Consider the following 19,129-nt stretch of genomic DNA (forward strand, 5'->3'; position numbering starts at 1 on the left):
ACAACAAAAAAGGAGGTGCCATATAGTATCGGTGCCTCATTTGGCTGGGTTCTAAACCGTGCCCGGGTGCCCCTGAGCCCTGGCTTCGAGTTGCTAGAATGCTCCTTACGTCTGAGAGATTCTCAGAAACAACGGGAAGACGAAAGCCCTGCCCTGGAAGCCTCTGGAGAGGGAGCGTGTGTGACTGTTTTCAAAACAAAAGATGATTCCTGAGCATCAGAGAGCTGCGAATGCTTTGGCAAACTCACACCTCGGGTTCCGTATGAACAAATCTCAACCTGTGACTAGAATGTTCTCACAGCTATTTAAGTTCCCCGAGTGTGTCGCATTTTCCTCCTCACCATATCATTATCATTGAAATGTTAAGAAAAAGCTGAGTAACGCCATCTTCTGAGTGTCAGAGAGCCAAAAATGTAACAGTCATTCACAGGCATTTCCAAACCTTTCAAATATAAGACAACACTGTTACATCATTTTTATTGAAGGCATAAAATAAAAATTAGTATAAAATATTAAATGTTTATGAGCACAGACTCTGCTTTTAACAGTTTCTAATTTGGACAGGATGATTTAGCAATTAAATTATCTCATAATTACACTCCTTGATACATTATAAGTTCACTAAGTTCCACCTTCAGTAATTTCATGGCAAAAGACAATGATGTTTTTAGTCTTATTTAAAATGTTAGATCTATAGTCAAGAAAAGCCTTTTTCTTCTCAGTTCGCTAGTCTCTCAACGGTGCACAGTGAGACCGCGGGAAGGCTCAACCCCAGAGGGTGGGAGGAGGCAGTAGGCAGGAGGTGCTATTCCGCTGCACGGCAAGTGTGACAGGTGTACACCCTGGAATTTCTGTCTTCAGCCCAGCTTACGAAAGAGTGGATTGGGGCAAGGCGGCATTTGTGATGGTGAGGGCTGTGAAGGTGGCAAAGGCCTTTTGTGCAGGCTTCCCAGGGCACAGGAGCAGCTGCCTGCTCACATTATGTTACACCCATAGCAGGGTGACCACTTTCATTCTGGGAGGCCACGCGGAGCAGGGGAGTGCGCTGTCTCCCCCAGGCCATATTAGAGGGCTCCACCACTCCCTCACCTTTCTGGGACAATGCAGTCCCCAGAAAGTTTCCTTAGGTTACAGCATCTAACTAAGGCTGTGTGAACCGGTAACGAAGTTCATAAAAGTCCAGTGCAGAGAAACTGGTCAGTGGGCTTGAGCAAAAAGGCATCTGTGGGTGGCAGGGGGAGCTACAGTGTCCCAGAGCAGGGGTTTGCATTTGCACCTGACTGGCATGAGGGGGGCGTCTGTACTTCCAGGAATGGAGCTGCTCAGTACAGATGTCGGGATGGGGAAAAGGGGGCATCTTCATGGAGGGGAGAGGGTGGAGATGGGCTGATGAAGAGTGTCAGAGTGTGTGAGTGAAGACGGCATTCACTTCAGAGTCTGATGAATTAAATATTAAGAATAATAGGAACTAGGTTTCTCATTGTCTGAGAAGGGATTACAATTATGGGAAAGAAGAAAGTTAAAATCTTCATGTGTTGATGTGAACACATGGTTTTCAATAAATATAGATGTATATAGTGGAGAAGGAAATGGCAACCCACTCCAGTGTTCTTGCCTGGAGAATCCCAGGGATGAGGGAGCCTGGTGGGCTGCTGTCTATGGGGTCACACAGAGTCAGACACAACTGAAGGAACTTAGCAGCAGCAGCAGATGTATATAGAAAAAACAGTGTAAATATGTATATGACATATTTCCTAATTCTGTCCAGCAGAAAGACCCAGAAGCAGGGACATCTCAATAGCATTGAGCACACCTACCACTCAGATATTGGTTTCTAAATACCAGTTTTTTACTAAAAGAAACTGAGGCACCTTGGAGAAATGACTGATTTCATGGCTGATACAGACAAATAACAAAACAAGCTTGGAGTTTCTTTTTGTGCCCAGAAGTAAGAAAATGCTTAAAGAACGATGAGGACAAGTCAAAAGCACAGGAGCCAGACTGAAGGAGCTCTCATTGGCCAAATCTGGTATAATTTGAGGATCAAACTAAATAATTTTAACAATGAATTATAACCCATCTAATAGAATACGAAATTGAGTTCACAGTGATGTAAATAAATGAATGAGTAAATTAAAATTTTGATGATGAATTGGATGTCTACATAGTCTCAAAATACCTCCCCACAACATACTTATTCATTACAAGTAGAAAAAGAGAACTTCTACAGAAGAGAAGCCTGGCAGACTCCACTTTAATCAAAGGATCAAACTAAGCATCAGTAATGGGACAAATTGAGATTGTCTGCCACCTTGAAGGATGCAGCAGAAGAACACAGCATCATGTCTGTGGTATTCTTGTCACAGATATGTACTGTGAATCTAATCATGAGGAAATAGGAAACCCAAATGGAGGGAAATTCCACAAAATAACTGGTCTGTAATCTTTAAAACGTCAGTTCAGTTCAGTTCAGTTTACTCGCTCAGTCATGTCCGACTCTTTGCAGGCCAATGGACTCCAGCACACCTCCCTAGCCATCACCAACTTCCGGAGTCTACTCAAACTCATGTCCATTGAGTCAGTGATGCCATCCAACCATCTCATCCTCTGTCATCTGCTTCTCCTCCCACCTTCAATCTTTCCCAGCATCAGGGTCTTTTCCAATGAGTCAGTTCTTTGCATCAGGTGGCAAAAGGATTGGAGTTTCAGCTTTAGCATCAGTCCTTTCAATGAATATTCAGGATTTATTTCCTTTAGTATGGACTGGTTGGAACTCCTTGCAGTCCAAGGGACTCTCAAGAGTCTTCTCCAACACCACAGTTCAAAAGCATCAATTCTTCATTGCCCAGCTTTCTTTATAGTCCAACTCTCACATCCATATGTGACTACTGAAAAAACCATAGCTTTGACTAGGCTGACTTTTGTTGTCAAAGTAATGTCTCTGTTTTTGAATATGCTGTCTAGGTTGGCTGCAACTTTTCTTCCAAGGAGCAAGCGTCTTTTCATTTCATGGCTGAAGTCAGCATCTGCAGTGACTTTGGAGCCCCCAAGATAAAGTCTGCCGCTGTTTCCCCATCTATTTGCCATGAAGTGATGGGTGACAGCTAAACTCCACCTGTGACTCTAAACTGGACCCTTTTTCTGTAAAAACATTATTGGGATAATTTGGAAGCCTTGAATACTGCCTGAGGGTCAGATAATAGTATTATATCAATGTTAATTTCCTGATTTTTTAGTTGAAATGTATTTATGTTGGAGAACATCTTTTTTTGTAGGAATACACAATATATACTAAATATTTGGAGCATCATGTAGGTAACTTTCTCTGAAATGGTTCATGAAAAGAGTTATCTGTACCATACTTGTAATTTGCCTGAAGTTTGAGATTTTTAAAAGCAGTTAATAAATTACTTTTGTCTTCAGTGAATATTGACTGTCCTTGTGAAATAGGTCATGGTACCCCTCATCAGGATTTGCACAATCCTCTATTCTCAAATATACATGTTGATGGGAAGATGAAGTTTGGAAACTTTAGGAACAGTTGACCATACAAACAATTCAATTTCTTTCCTTACAACTACAAATAGATAACAATTTTCTTTGTTTATCCTATGTCTCTTGGTTTATTAGTGATTGCTACATTGCAGGAGTTTTTCAAGCTAGATTATGTCTGAATGCATGCAACATATTACATCAAATGTAATTCTTCAGTAGATGCATTAATGGGGCTTCCCTGGTGACTCAGGTGGTAAAGAATCTGCCTGCAATGCAGAAGACCTGGGTTCAATCTCTGGGTTAAGAAGATGCCTTGGAGAAGGAATTGGTAGTTGGCTTAAAGCTCAACATTCAGTAAACTAAGATCATGGCATCCGGTCCCATCACTTCATGGCAAATAGATGTGGAAACCATGGCTGACTTTATTTTTCTGGGCTCCAAAATCACTGCAGATGGTGATTGTAGCCATGAAATTAAAAGACTCTTGCTCCTTGGAAGGAAAGTTATGACCAACCTAGACAGCATATTCAAAAGCAGAGACATTACTTTGCCAACAAAGGTCTGTCTAGTCAAGGCTATGGTTTTTCCAGTAGTCATGGATGTGAGAGTTGGACTATAAAGAAAGCTGAGCGCCGAAGAATTGATGCTTTTGAACTGTGGTGTTGCAGAAGACTCTTGAGAGTCCCTTGGACTGCAAGGAGATCCAACCAGTCCATCCTAAAGGAAATCAGTCCTGGGTGTTCATTGGAGGGACTGATGTTGAAGCTGAGACTCCAATCCTTTGGCCACCTGATGAGAAGAGCTGACTCATTGGAAAAGACCCTGATGCTGGGAAAGATTGAAGGTGGGAGGAGAAGGGGATGACAGAGGATGAGATGGTTGGATGGCATCACCGACACAATGGATATGGGTTTGGGTGGACTCTGGGAGTTGGTGATGGACAGGGAGGCCTGGCGTGCTGCGGTTCATGGGGTCGCAAAGAGTCAGACATGACTGAGCAACTAAACTGAACTGAACTGAACCACTCCAGTATTCTTGCCTGGAGAATTACAGACAGAGGAGCCTGGTGGGCTACAGTCCATGGGGTCACAAAGAGTTGGACGTAAGTGAGCAACTAACACTTTCACTTTCAGATGCATTGACAGATCTTTTTTGAAAAATAATATACTAATGATGCAAATTATTTAATTATTTAGTTCATAATTACCATTACTAATTTCTTATCACCTTGATTTATGGAACTTTGTATAACCCTCATTTATGGAACTTTTGTGCATGCGCCTATGAATCTGATATTCCCACATAAGTAAAAACTTTTTAGCAAGCAAATTAGTTAGCCATTTGCCACCTTCTTCTTGATCTAAACTATCATTTCTCTTAAAACCACATTAGAGCAAGTTATCGCCTCAAGAAAATCTTTGGGATACCACCCTCTCAGAATTTTTCCACACTTCTATTGTGGTATATAACCATTTTGTTACTCAATAAGAAAAGTAAACATTGTATCTGTATGAATAATTAATGAAGTAACATCTTTCTTAAGTGAGACAATTTTATTTCTTTGGTATGTTTGCATTATTTCTCAGTACATTGCAGGTACTCATTTTATGTTATTAGCATAGTTTTTAATAAAAAATAATTTCAAAGATTTAAAGGTTTAAAATATGCAAAAGACATATTATACAAATATTTCTTTTTTTAAACTTTTTATTTTGTATTGGAGTAAAGCTGATTAACAATGCTGTGATAGTTTTAGGTGGACAGCAAAGGGACTCTGCCATACAGATACATGTCTCCATTCTCCCCCAAACTCCCCCCCATCCAGGCTTCCAGATAACACTGAGCAGAGTCCCATGTGCTATACAGCAGGATCTTGTTGGTTATTCATTTTAAATATAGCAGCGCGTACATGTCCATTCCAAACTCCCTAACTATTCCTTGTCCCCATTCTTCCCCCCTGGCAACATAAGTTGGTTCTTTAAGTCTGAATACACATATTTTTGAGCATTGCCTTTTGAATTCGACAGAATCTCACACAAATCCCTCCAAAACAACTTGTATAACTTTAGTTCATTTTATAATAAATTGCTACATTATATTTCATAATGTGGTTGTGCCGTGATTTATTCCACCATTCTCCTCCTGACAGGGTTTAATTTAATTTCCCCCCTTTTTTTTTTTGCTAAATAATGCACAAATAAATATCCTCTTATGTCCTTCTATTTTTATTTCTGTGGATTAGACTCCCACGAATGGGATAAACACTTCCAGACAGCATCTTAAAAAAGGGTTGTGACAATTTATAATGTGGGCATATCCTTCAGCGCTCATCCCTACCAATATTAATAATAAAATGTGAGTTATTTATTTATTTTAGTTTTGGCTGTCCTGGGTTTTCAGTGCTGCGTGGACTGTTCTCTTATTGCAGAGAACAGGGACTTCTCACTAGCTGGGGTGCACGGGCTTCTCATCTCGGTGGCTTCTCTTGCTGTGGAACTTGGGCTCTACAGCACAGGCTTAGTAGTTGAGGCACACGGGCTTAGCTGCTCCAAGGTATGTGGAATCTTCTCAGACCAGGGATTGAACCCGTGTCTCCTGCACTGGCAGGCAGATTGCTTACCACCGAGCCACCAGGGAAGCCCCAATTTTGAGTTACTTAAAATTTTTCTAGTCCACTGGCTGTCAAGTCATTCACTCACTCATTCAACAAACACTTACTGAACACCTGCTATATACCAGGCACTGCTGTTGCCAGCTGTATACAGTTCTGAACAAAGCAGATCAAATCCCTCTGCTCACAGAGCTTCCATTCTAGAGGGACAGATGGACAACCAACGGGTAAATGCATGGGAGTCAGAGGGGAGTGGAAGAGAAGGGAATGGGAGTGACAGAGGCAGTGGAGGAGATAGCGCTATTTTAGACAGGGTGCTCAGGGAGGACATCGCAGAGCTGGCACTTGAGCAGAGATTTGGAGAAAGTGTGCAACTGGGTCACGGGAAGAGTGGACATCAGTGAAGACTCTGGGGCTGGTCCTTGTTCCTCCTTCCGTGGAGGAACAGCATGGGACCGGTGAGACTGGCATGGATCTCCATCACTAGAGACACCTCTGAACTCCTGGAAGCCCCCTGCAGATGTGGTACCACTGAAACTCACAGAGGGTGTCCCCACTGGGGGTCGTGCACACTAGCGGCCACTGCATACAGCGGGAGCAGCCTGAGAATACACCGGAACAGGAAGAAAGACCCCTATCCGCCCCAGTTTTCCTCTGGAGTCTCTAAGGGCAAACTGACACCTAAATACATTACAAACACATTACAAAATTACCATTGTCTGTTGGGCTTCTCAGGTGGCTCAGTGGTAAAGAATCTGCCCACCAATGCAGGACATGCAGGAGATGCCCGTTCGATCCCTGGGTGGGGAAGATCTCTGAAGGAGGAAATGGCAACCCATTCCAGTATTCTTGCTGAAATAATCCCATGGACAAAGCCTGGTAAGCTACAGTCTATGGAGTCACAAAGACTTGGACACGACTGATCACTCATACTGAGAACGCACGTGCGCGCACGCGCGCACGCACACACACACACGCACTGTTGACTGTGTACTGAGCCCAGTTTGTCTTCCTAGAATTTAAAGACTATATATATACGTGTGTGTATGTGTATAAATTTAAAATCTATGACTTGTAGGTTTCCAGTGGTGATTAAGAAGGCCTTTACTGTCCCTAGATAGTATGCATACAAATTCTATATTTTCTTGAAATTTTTAGTTTCTTTTTTTTGTTTTACTTTCAAATCTTCAGTCCATCTAGATTATGTTTTTTAATGTGATGTAAATAAGGATCCAATGATATCTTCCTTCAGACATCCATTATACTGACACTATTTATTAAATAATCCATCTTTTTTCCACTGAAATGAAACCTTGTAGTCTATTATATTTTTGTACTTGCTGAGATCCAAGTCTTGCTTCTCTCTTTGGTTCCCCTGATCTCTTTGTCTCTTTCTGAAGCCACACTGACTTGATTGCAGAGCTTAGATCACGACCCATTATTTTGTGAGGAAGTGTACTCACTGTTCTTTTCCGTAACTTTCTTAGCTATTCTGGGGGCACTTACTCTTCCATTTAAGCTTTAATATCATTCCATCCAATTTGGAAACAACTCACTGAGATTTTAATTGCAATTATATTACTTTCATATATTAATTTAGGAGAATTGACTTTTTATGGCAGTAAGTCTTCTAATCCAAAAAGAATATTTGTTCAACTCTTGTCTTCTATCATCCAATATGTGCCTTTGGTTTTCTCCTTTTAGAGACTGCACATTTTTTGTGAAATACTATTTGTGGATTTTGTTACCATTGTGAATGAAATATATTTTCCAGTTTCCACTTCTGGGCGCTTGTGGCAGTGATCTGGCCAGAAGCACATGGAATATGGAGCAGCGTACTGAAAATATTTGACAAGAAAGTACAAATATCGTATATTAATGCAAGTATGAGGAATCTAGACAAATGGTACGGATGAATCTATTTTCAAGGCAGGAATAGAGACTCAGACATAGGGAGCAGACATGTGGACACAGCGGGAGAAAGGAAGGGTGGGATGAATTGGGAGATCAGGACTGATGTAGATACACTACCATGGGCGTCTCTGGCGTCTCCTGCATTGCTGGTGGGTTCTTTACCACTAGTGCCACCTGGGAAGCCCTGGAAAATAGCTAGCTCGTGGGAACTTGCTATAAAGCACAGGACGCTCAGTTCCATACTCTGTAATGACCTAGGTGGATGGGTGGTGGGGCGGGGGGGAGGATGTGGAAGGGAGGTCCAAGAGGAAGGGGATATATGTATGCATATGGCTGATTCACTTCATTGTATACGAGAAACCAACACAATATCGTAGAGAAATTATATTCCAATAAAAATATTTATAATAGAGAAAAGAAAGTATACATAAAGGTATGGGTATAAGTAAGGGAAGCCAATGAGTGAGTGGAGAAGCACGCCACGGTGAGCCAAAGCAGGCAGGAGGGCTGCAAGGGAGCTGCTTACAGAACCAGGAGGGAAAGCTACAGCTTCCCCAGGACAGGCTAGCTGGAGAGGAGCCTTTGGTAGAGGAGCAGCCATCTCCCATCCACAGACGGCAGAAAGAAAGACACCCTATCTCTCCCTCCTGCTGTCCTCTGACCTCCTACCAGTGTTCCCACTTGCTGAACCCAGCTGGAATCCAGAGGACAAGGAAGTCCACACACGTGAGCAGAGCCAGGCAGGAGGCGAGGGCAGCGGATCAGGAGGGCGGATGGAGGGAATCCAGACAATGCTCACACTGAGAAGAGAGGAAAGCTACTGCGCGTTGTGCCTTCATCTTGTATGAGGGCACCTTACATATTATTATTCTAGTAACAAAAAAAATCTTTTGGGGTTTTCTGGGTATAAGGTTGTAACATTATTAAAAACAGGTAGTTGTCTCTTTTCTAATGCTTATATCTGTTATTCAATTTTCATGTTGCATTACTTTGCTAGGGTTGCCAGAGCAAAGGATTATAGAGTGGCTTAAAAGCAGAATGCATTGTCTCACAGTTCGGAGAGCAAGGTGGATTCAGGGCTGGGTCCTTCTGAGTTGGGGGGCAGAATCGTTTTCATGCCTCTCCCCAAGCTTCCAGTGACTGGCTGGCAATCCTGGGTGTTCCTTCGTTTGTAGAAGCGTCACCCCAATCTCTGCCTTTCTGTTCTATGGCATTTTTCCTGAGTGCATGTTGTTCAGTCACTGAGTCGTGTCTGGCTCTTTGTGACCCCATGGACTGTAGCACGTCAGGTTCCTCTCTCCCCTGCTATCTCCTGGAGCTTGCTCAAATTCATATCCATTGAGTTGGTGATGCCATCCAACCATCTCATCCTCTGTCGTCCCCTTCTCCTCCTGCCCTCAATCTTTTCCAGCATCAGAGAATTTTCCAATGAGTTGGCTCTTCACATCAGGTGGCCAAATTATTGGAACTTCAGCTTCAGCATCAGTCTTTCCAATGAATATTCAGGGTTGATTTTCCTTAGGATTGACTGGTTTGATCTCTTTGCAGTCCAAGGGACTCTCAAGAGTCTTCTCCAGCACTACAGTTCGAAAGCATCACTTCTTTAGTGCTCAGCCTTCTTTATGATCCAACTCTCATATCTGTACATGACTACTAGAAAAACCATAGCTTTGACTACATGGACTTTTGTTGGCAAAGTGATGTCTCTGCACTGTCTATGTTTGTAATAGCTTTCTTTCCAAGGAGCAAGTGTTTTTGAATTTCATGGCTGCAGTCACCATCCGCTGTGATTTTAGAGACTCCCCCCACCTCCACACACACAAAATCTGTCCTGAGTACATGTGTGTGTCCAAATTTCTCCTTCTTATAAGGACATTGGTAGTAGTGGATTAGGGCCCAATCCTAATGACCTCCTTTTAACTTGATCATCTGCAAAGATCCTATTTCCAAATAAGATGGGACTCACAGGAACTTCAGGTTAGGGCTTCAGCATTTTTTCAGTGGAAACACAATTCAACCCATAATACTTGTATTGCTTCTGCTAAAACTTTAAGGACAATAATTAATAAAAACAGCAATGGCAGGCATCACTGTCTAATTTCTAATTTAATTGATATTATTTAATATATTCCTCTTATAGAATATATTTGCTATTGATTTTATTAAATGGTCTTTATTAATTTAGTAAATAGTCATTTAGTAAACAAGTAAGTAATGTAGTTATTAAGTTATTTACTTCTCTATCCATTTTACTTAAAAATTTTATTAGGGATAAAGTTACCACTATATTTTATCAATTGCCTTTCTAGCATCTGTTGATTTGATCAAATGATTTTACTCCTTTAATTTACTAATGCAATGCATTGTGTTGATAATTGTAGAGCTGCTGAACCTGTTTTGCCTTATGAAAAGTTTTTTAATAAAAATATCAAAATATTCTTTTGCTACATTGATGGATTCTAAAAAATTCTATTTAGATTTTTTACATTGATTTTCATAAGTTAAATCAGACTATAATTGTTTTTTATAATTTTTTGGTCAGATTTTGGTATTAAAGACATGCAAACTACATAAATTTAATTGGGAAGATTTCTTTATTTCTGGCCAAGAATACTTTACATAATATTGGATTTATTTATCTGATCTTTAAAAGTTAGATAGAGTTCAGCTGTGAAACTATCTTGCTTTGTATGTGTCTTAATATAGCTTTAAGTAGCTTTGCAATTTCTTCTGTAGTAACTGGTCTATTCAGAGTTTCTACTTTTTTATTGGACCAATTTAGGTAATTTATACTTAATTTTTTCACTCTCCATTTTCAAAGTATTTGCCATAGTATTACATGTTATATTTCCTCATTTTTTTATAAGTTCTCTTTTACCTGTGATTCAATTTCTATTCTCATTTTTATTGTGTATATTTTCCTTAATCACACTTTTTTTAGTGTTCTTTCGAAAGAAACAGCTTTTGGATTAATTTATCCTTCTACTGTCTTGGTTGCTATGGTTTTCTATTTCATTAACTTTGTCTTTTAAATTAATAAATTTCCACTTTCTTTCTTTTCATTTATTTTATAGTTCCCTTTCTACTTTCTGGTTTCTTTCTATTATTCTTTCCTTATTTTTCATCTTTGATAACTAAACACTTATATCTATAGATTTTTTAAGGCATTTCAATGTGTATTATAGATTTTTAGAATAAAGTGTTTCTTCATTATTTTCTAAGTGGTTTGCTATTTCCCTTTAATTTTCTGTTTGACCTAAACATTAGCTAAGACTGTGGTTCTTAATTTGCAAGATTTTTGGTTAGTGTTTAATTATTTATATATTTTTTGTATTTAATATAATAATATAATCTTTAAATATCTACATTTTGATCCATCTGTGTCTGTGCTTACTTTTGATTTTTCATTATTGTTTTGTCTTTTTCCTTTAAGAAATTTTCTTGTTTAGCCAAGTAGCTATTTGGTTCTTTTTTCCCTAGCTAATATGGAATTTTAACTAAAGATTTCTATTCAATTAATGGTTATTGGATTTTCCCAGGAACTCTTAAACAGAAACATATTTCTAAATTATTATTTTAATCAACATAGTAAGTACTTTCCCCACCAGCATGCAGTAGCTAGATGTTCCACGTGGTGTAGAATAATAATACTTAGAGAAGGTATTCTTGTTTTATTCCTAATTTCAGTCCAAATATCCTTATTTAGATATTAATTTTGTATTCTATTATGTATTCCATTTCATTTAAAAAGTTTTATTTTATAGCTGTTTTTTATTTTATAGCTATTTTCTAAGAGTTTTTCCTTTTCATTTAAATCTAGAATAAATCTGAAATTTTGTAGGCTGTCTTGATGTCGCCTAAGATGATCACTAGATTTTTTTTCTTCATCTTTCAATGTAATAGTTTATATTACTACATTTCTCAATGCTGAAGGGTCTTTGCATCCTTAATCTGTTTTACACCCTGTTGTAATTGATTTGCTAAAATTTTCTTTTGGATGGTTGCATTTGCATTTAAAAGCAAATGACCCATAGTTTTTCTATCTTGATCTACCCTGTCTGATTTTGATATCAGGGACACATTAGTCATTTTAAAAGTTTTTCAAAGATATTTCAAATGTGTTTTTGCCAAAAAAAAAAAAAAGAACTACATCTTAATTCTATTGAAAAGTGTCAGTCATGCTAATAAAGTCTTGAAAAGGAAGGATTCCATGGTCCATGAAGTCTGGTAAGTGTTCAGTTCAGTTGAGCTGCTCACTTGTGTCCAACTCTTTTTGACCCCATGGACTACAGCACTAGGCCTCCCTGTCCATCACCAGCTTCCAGAGCTCGCTCAAACTCATGTCCATCAAGTCCGTGATGCCATCCAACCATCTCATGCTCTGTAATCCCCTTCTCTTCCTGCCTTCAATTTTTCCCAGCATCAGGGTCTTTTCCAATGAGTCAGTTCTTCACATTAGGGGGCCAAAGTGTTGGAGCTTCAGCTTCAGCATCGGTCCATCCAATGAATATTCAAGACTGATTTCCTTTAGGATTGACCGCTTTGATCCCCTTGCAGTCCAAGGGACTCTCAAGAGTCTTCTCCAACGCCATAGTTCAAAAGCATCAGTTCTTCGGTGTTCAGATTTCTTTATACTTCAACTCTCACATCCATACATGGCTACTGGAAAAACCATAGCTTTGACTAGATGGACCTTTGTTGGCAAAGTAATGTCTCTGCTTTTTAATATGCTGTCTAGGTTGGTCATAGCTTTTCTTCCAAGGAGCAAGTGTCTTTTTTTTTTTCATCATTTATGTATTTATTTTTTTACTTTACAATATTGTATTGGTTTTACCATACACGGATAAGTGTCTTTTAATTTCATGGGAAGTGTACCCCTCTGTTGAAGATTCACAATACACCAAGTACAAAGGCTCTGAACATTCCTGCACAGAAGATGTTTATTTCTTCAACCCAGGCTTTAACAAACTAATTTGAGCACAGGACACTTTATCTATTAAAACATCTTACAGGATATCTTTGAAGAGATATCAGCTTTAGAAATGCCATTTTAGGCACAAAGATGTTTCTTGTAAATTATGTATAACAGAAAAGATTAGGAAAAAACCTAAACAATAGTGGAATGTGTAGGTAAATTATAATGGAACAGAACATATGCAGTCACAGACTGCTGTGTACAGAGTTTTTATAAAGGCATTCATTTTCATGTTAAATGAAAAATCAGGATTAAAAATAAACTTATGTGTTCACATATACACTAAAAGAAATTAAAAACAGAAAATGATTGGGAATAAGTTCACCAAGATTCAAATAGTCATTTTGAATGGTGGTTGTTTTGTTCATTTGTTTTTCTTTTCTTCTTTCTGTTTCTGTAAGCATGTATCTCTTCCATATTTGGGGGAGAATGGTAACACCAAAGGGGCTTCCCAGATGATACCAGTGGAAAAGAAAGGGCCTGCAAATGCAGGAGATGCAGATTTGATTCCTGGGTCGAGAAGATCCCTTAGAGAAGGGCATTGAAACCCACTCTAGTATTCTTGCCTGCAAAGTCCAATAGACAGAGGAGCCTGGCAGCCTATAGTCCATAGAGTTGCACAGAGTTGGACATGACTGAAGTGGCTTAGTATGCACAAATGCACAGTAATACCAAAATAATAGAAGCCTCCAATTTTTACCTGAAGGGAGAGGGAAGGTCAGATTTGTTGGCAGAGGAAGGAATGTCAGAGAAGGTGCTGGGTGCCCTGGTGCTCTTTCTCACCTCCTGCCTGTGAGAGGGCTTCCTAGGGCTGGCCATGCCCCTGATGTGGATTTAAGTGTGAGCAGCCTCTCCTATATGGCAACGCCAGGCTCTAACTTAGCAAACGGGTTGCTGAGCACGTGTTCCACCCCCATCCTCACTCTCTTTCCATCCCATTTTTGTACTGACTGTATGAGACTCTCTTTCCTATTTGACCACAGCCTCCCCAAGGCTAAGGACAGTGTCTGATGGACCTCTGAGTCCTTCTGGCAATTAGCACAGGGCTTTATGAAGGACATACATGGGCACTTGTTTGTTCATATTCTAAAATAAGTGGTGTCATTCTTCTTAGACTCCACACCCCGAAGTCAATCCTGTTCAGCAGAGTCAAGAAGGAAGCAGAAGGATTCTATGGCTCCAGGAGGAACAAGTATTAGAGGCACTAGCAGCTCCATGGGGTCACTGAGGCCATTGCAGACTCTCTCCCTCCAAATCCAGCTTCTCTATTCTTGGACCCTTGAAGTAGACACTTACTAATCTACATTATGGGCTTCCCTTGTGGCTCAGTCAGTAAAGAATCCGCCTGCAATGGGGAAGACCTGGTTTGATCCAGGGTTAGGAAGTCACAGAGTTAGGAAGGTCCAGGGTTGGGAAGATCCCCTGGAGGAGGGCATGGCAACCCACTCTAGTATTCTTGCCTGGAGAATCCCCAGGAACAGAGAAGCCTGGTGGGTTACAGTCCATGGGGTCACAGAGAGTCAGACATGACTGAGCAACTAAGCATACATTCTACATTATGGAATTTTAATTGATTACCCAGGCTGAGCACCGAATAATTGATGCCTTTGAACTGTGGTGTTGGAGAAGACTCTTGAGAGTCCTTTGGACTACAAGGAGATCCAATCAGTCCATTCTGAAGGAGATCAGCCCTGGGATTTCTTTGGAGGGAATGATGCTGAAGCTGAAACTCCAGTACTTTGGCCACCTCATGTGAAGAGTTGACTCATCGGAAAAGACTCTGATGCTGGGAGGGATTGGGGGCAGGAGGAGAAGGGGAAGACAGAGGATGAGATGGCTGGATGGCATCACTGACTCGATGGACGTGAGTCTGAGTGAACTCCGGGAGTTGGTGATGGACAGGGAGGCCTGGCATGCTGAGATTCATGGGGTCGCAAAGAGTCGGACACGACTGAGTGACTGAACTGAACTGAACTGAACCCACAAGTATTACCCAGTCTCAGTAACAGTGAAAGTTTGTATACTGGACAATCACCCAATAATGGATTTTTTTCATTACAGAAAGAATGGGAGTATCTAGTAACAGCTCCAACTCTTGATATGTTTATTAATGGGATTCTGATCCTGACTAATTCCATGAAGATTTACATAATTCTTGACCTCTTCTAACACAGAATGTTTCACTATGTGATTTTTGAAGGCTAAAGATACAGAATCTCCTATAAGGCCTGAGTTCACACAAAGATCAAGAGATAATTTTTCAAGGAGCAATTTCTTTCCTGTTTTTAAAATTCACATGTGCAATCCAAAATCTATTCAAGCACTACCTCATTCTGTATTATTTTTTAAATTTTATTTATTTTTATTTTTTTTTTGGCTGTGTTGGATCTTTGTTGCTGTGTAGGCTTTTATCTAGTTTCAGCAAATGGAGACTACTCTCCAGTTGCAGTGGGAGGGCTTCTCATTGCGGTGGCTTCTCTTGCTGCAGAGCAGGGCTTTAGGGCACATGGGCTTCAGCATCGTGGCACATGGGCTCAGTACTTGCGGTTCCTGGGCTCTAGAGCACAGGCTCAATAGTTGTTGTGCAGGGGCTTAATTGCATGTGAGATCTTCCCAGCTCAGGGATTGAACCCATGTCTCCTGCATTGGCAGGCGGATTCTTTACCACTGAGCCAGCAGGGAAACCCTCTGTATTATTTTTACTTTCTGTGTTAGATTAAGACAAAACCTAGTTTTCCTAAGATTTTAGCATAGTTTTGACAAACGACAACTTAATCCTAAGAACAGCGTGACTCTCACAGACTGAGCTCTTCCCTGGGGACACGCACCAGGTGAGTGCTCCCTCATTTCATCCTCAGAACCCCAGGTGGTGGGTTCTGCTATTTCAGGTGAACAGACTGAGGCTCAGGGGGGTTAAGTCACTACATGATATGGCACAGCTCATGAGTATGCACTAGATCAGAGGTTTTCAGGCACCTGTCCAACTTCCTGCAAAACCAGACCATTTTTTGTAACTGTTTTGTGGGAAAAGTGGAATTAGCATAAGGAAGAAAACTTTAACTGCCTACGCCTTGAGTAGCACCAGGAACCTTTCTAAGCATCTAAGTCAGAGATGAATTCATTATGTTTGCAAAAAAAAAAAACAAAAAACCCGTGGGGGCAGAGGTAGGGACCATGAATGTCTCTGGCTTAGAGGTGAAGCAGTGAGAAGTTAGACAACTTGCCCAAGGCCATGCCTCTAGCAGGAGCCGGGCAGGGCTGGGGTCCCGGGAGTCTGGCTCCAGATCTGGGGAAGAAGTGCTCCTTTCCTCTGCGTGAGAGCAGCAGAAGCCCTGGGACTCTCTTCTTAGCTGTTGGTCATCTTCATTAAAGCTGATGAATCCAACACTTGCTCTGCCATTCTCAGCTTGAAGAAATTTTTGGATTACCGTTGGAAATTTGCAAGACATATCTGTTCTGGCCTCCTTTCTATTGAACGAGTATCTTCAAGCACCCTTGGGGGTAAGAAGCAGTGGGAGGGATCTGGCTCTTAACTCAGGATTTGTCAAATCTGCATTCATTTTGGTATAAACGGGGCTTTGGGCTGACTTCTTGATTTAATCAGACATCTATATCCGTGTGTGTGTGTGTCTGTGTGTACAAAGACTTCTCTTCAGATTTCTTTGAATCCAGGAAATAATAAGATGCTAGGGAGGGAAAGGAAAGTTCTGTACTTCAGAACTTCACATTCTGGGGCACCAGCTGTCTTAGAACCACATTAGTGACTCTTGTGAAGTGCTATTTTCCCAAGAGACCACTATCATCAGAAGAGCACCTCAAGTTAACATTTTCCGAGAGCATCCCATCCTCTTCGTATTTATTATTTGGCTTCAAATTACCTCAGTCAATAACATTACCATTGTTGGTTCGCACCTTTCAGAAAATTTGTGTGCATTAAACACTTTGGCAATATTTATTTATTCTGCCATCTGTCTCACTATCTACACATTCTCAACAGTCTGGCCTAGAAAGCGCCCAAAATCACCTGAGCATCATAAAATTAGTGCATGGCTGTCAGAGCAACGCGTGGAGAACACAGCTGCTGTCCTGCTGCCTGATTTAATGAGGTTCCGAAAGCATGTGGACAAGGATGCTGTCCCTTGGTTACCATGGAAACAGGGCAGGCGCTGGGAGCAAGTGTCCGCAGCATCGAAATCAAGATGAATCAGCTGATGCTCATCATCTGGGGGAGGCGGTGACCACACCGGGGTGGCTCCAGTGTGCACGTAATCTCGCCCTCCTGTTCCTTCCTTCAGACAAACTCTGAGACAGAGACTCAAACTCCACCCCAACATTTTCCTGAGCATACCGTGTTGCCATATAAGCTTTGTGAGTCTGAAGGGACTTACACTTTGAGAATTACAAAATTAGAAATGCCTAGAGTACTTCTGTTCTTTCAGATCCTAATTAATTGGCGATCTGTTGTTTTATCTGAGATGAAATAAACAATCCACCCCCACACTTCCTTTCCTCCAACACGGGTTTGCTTTATTCAAAGTCAAACTCACCTCAGGAGGAAACTTTTTATTTTAATGAAGAGACTAGGATAGCCAGAGCTTCTAGCTAAATCACCATTCCTAGGGTCTAAGCCTTTCCACACAAAGTCGATTTTCATCCTAAATTATGTTGTCACTAGGGAAGTGGCAGAATTTATAAATTTTAGTATTAGCTCCATGAGTCACTAAAGTTTCTAAAGTATTCTTGAATGACTTGTAAAGAAGAGAAAATTGAATATAAAATAATTCTCTACAATTCATTCTATATTTATGGAATAGTTTTCAGGTGAGAAGGTATGAACAAAGAACACAGATGAGCTGAAACATTGCTGGAGAACTAAGAAAAGGCTTGAACACCATTCTTCAGAAAGTTCCAATTTGGCACCAGAAACTTGAAGCAGAATAACGTTTGGTAAATATAGATCTCTGCCGACTTTTGCAAAGAGAAGGAATCTTTAACTTCTTGGCTTCATCTTCTTAAGATTTTTCTTCCTCTTTGTACAGGGTCAAATAGAATTCATTAGCCAATTAGCTCAGAGAAAATAAGGCCGCGTATGTGCTATTTCATGTAGAAAAAGAGCAAAGTGTTCAATTTTTCTGCTTTTCGGCTGAACTGACAGATATTCTTTGTTCTCTAGGAATGTGATGATTTAGGGTAAAATTCTGGTTCCTGAATAATTCAGATAATTGCCTCAACCCCACACTTTGCTGGAGTTGGAGAGACTTGACTTCAAAAGGCAGGTGATCAAATTAAAATCACGTTTTGATGAACCTTATTTTAAGCTGTTTGTGAAAGAAAAAAAGATATTCACTGCTTAATTAAACATCTCTATGTATTTTGAAAACATAGATGAACCACACTGAATGTTATTAGTCTAATGTTAAGTGGTGAGCAGTAAAAATTTTCTTTTGAAAACGGTATGCTTGATATGTTAGACTTTGTTCCATAAGAGTCGTCTAATCAGACATTTTTTGTCAAGCAGATGTTACAGTTGAGATGTTCCAGGAGACAACGCTTTCATCCCGAGCCTTAGCAGTTGTATGCACAAAGCGATGCTTCTTACGTGACTCTGTGGCTGCCAGTCTGTGTCATGGCACCCTGCGCCATGGTCCTGAAGAGTCTGAGGGCTGGTTATACCAAGCATTTCTTGGGTGTCACTAACATAAGAGCATCTAATGTGCACATGAAAAGAAATTTAAAAGAGTTCATTTAAAGTAATGGTACGGCTGTCAAACTTGCCTCCTGTGGTACAATAAGAGCTTCATCTTGGTATTATGACGCAATTGCTTACTTTGTGGACGTCTTCCCATGCCCTTGGGTAATGCTCCTAACTTAGACCGGTGATGTGAGCACAGAAGTCTTTTCCTGGCGGGTCCATGATTCAACCTGCATCATCTGCACGCCTCACCCCAAGTGAGCCAGGCTTGCTGCCTGGGGAGGGCATGTATCCCTGCAGGTGCAGGACAGGACGAAGCCCGAGAGGGTGGAAGGAAGGGACGGGCGTCCGTGGTGCCCACCGCACCGGCCCCACCTTGGGCGCCCAGCTCCGCACCAGCGCCCGGTTGGGCTGCTCACTGGTGCTGTCACACCCTGAGCGA

The 19,129-nt window shown here is 40.8% G+C and overlaps 1 long non-coding RNA gene across 1 annotated transcript; it reads left to right on the plus strand.

Annotated features, from left to right (window-relative positions):
- The first annotated feature begins 17,816 nt into the window (after positions 1 to 17,816).
- Positions 17,817 to 18,765, plus strand: LOC129636934 (uncharacterized). The gene is made up of 2 exons (XR_008707223.1): positions 17,817 to 17,942; positions 18,169 to 18,765. It is a non-coding gene; the product is annotated as an uncharacterized LOC129636934 (long non-coding RNA).
- Positions 18,766 to 19,129: the final 364 nt, after the last annotated feature.

The sequence above is a fragment of the Bubalus kerabau genome, chromosome 22, assembly GCF_029407905.1.
Source record: "Bubalus kerabau isolate K-KA32 ecotype Philippines breed swamp buffalo chromosome 22, PCC_UOA_SB_1v2, whole genome shotgun sequence".
NCBI lineage: Eukaryota > Metazoa > Chordata > Mammalia > Artiodactyla > Bovidae > Bubalus > Bubalus kerabau.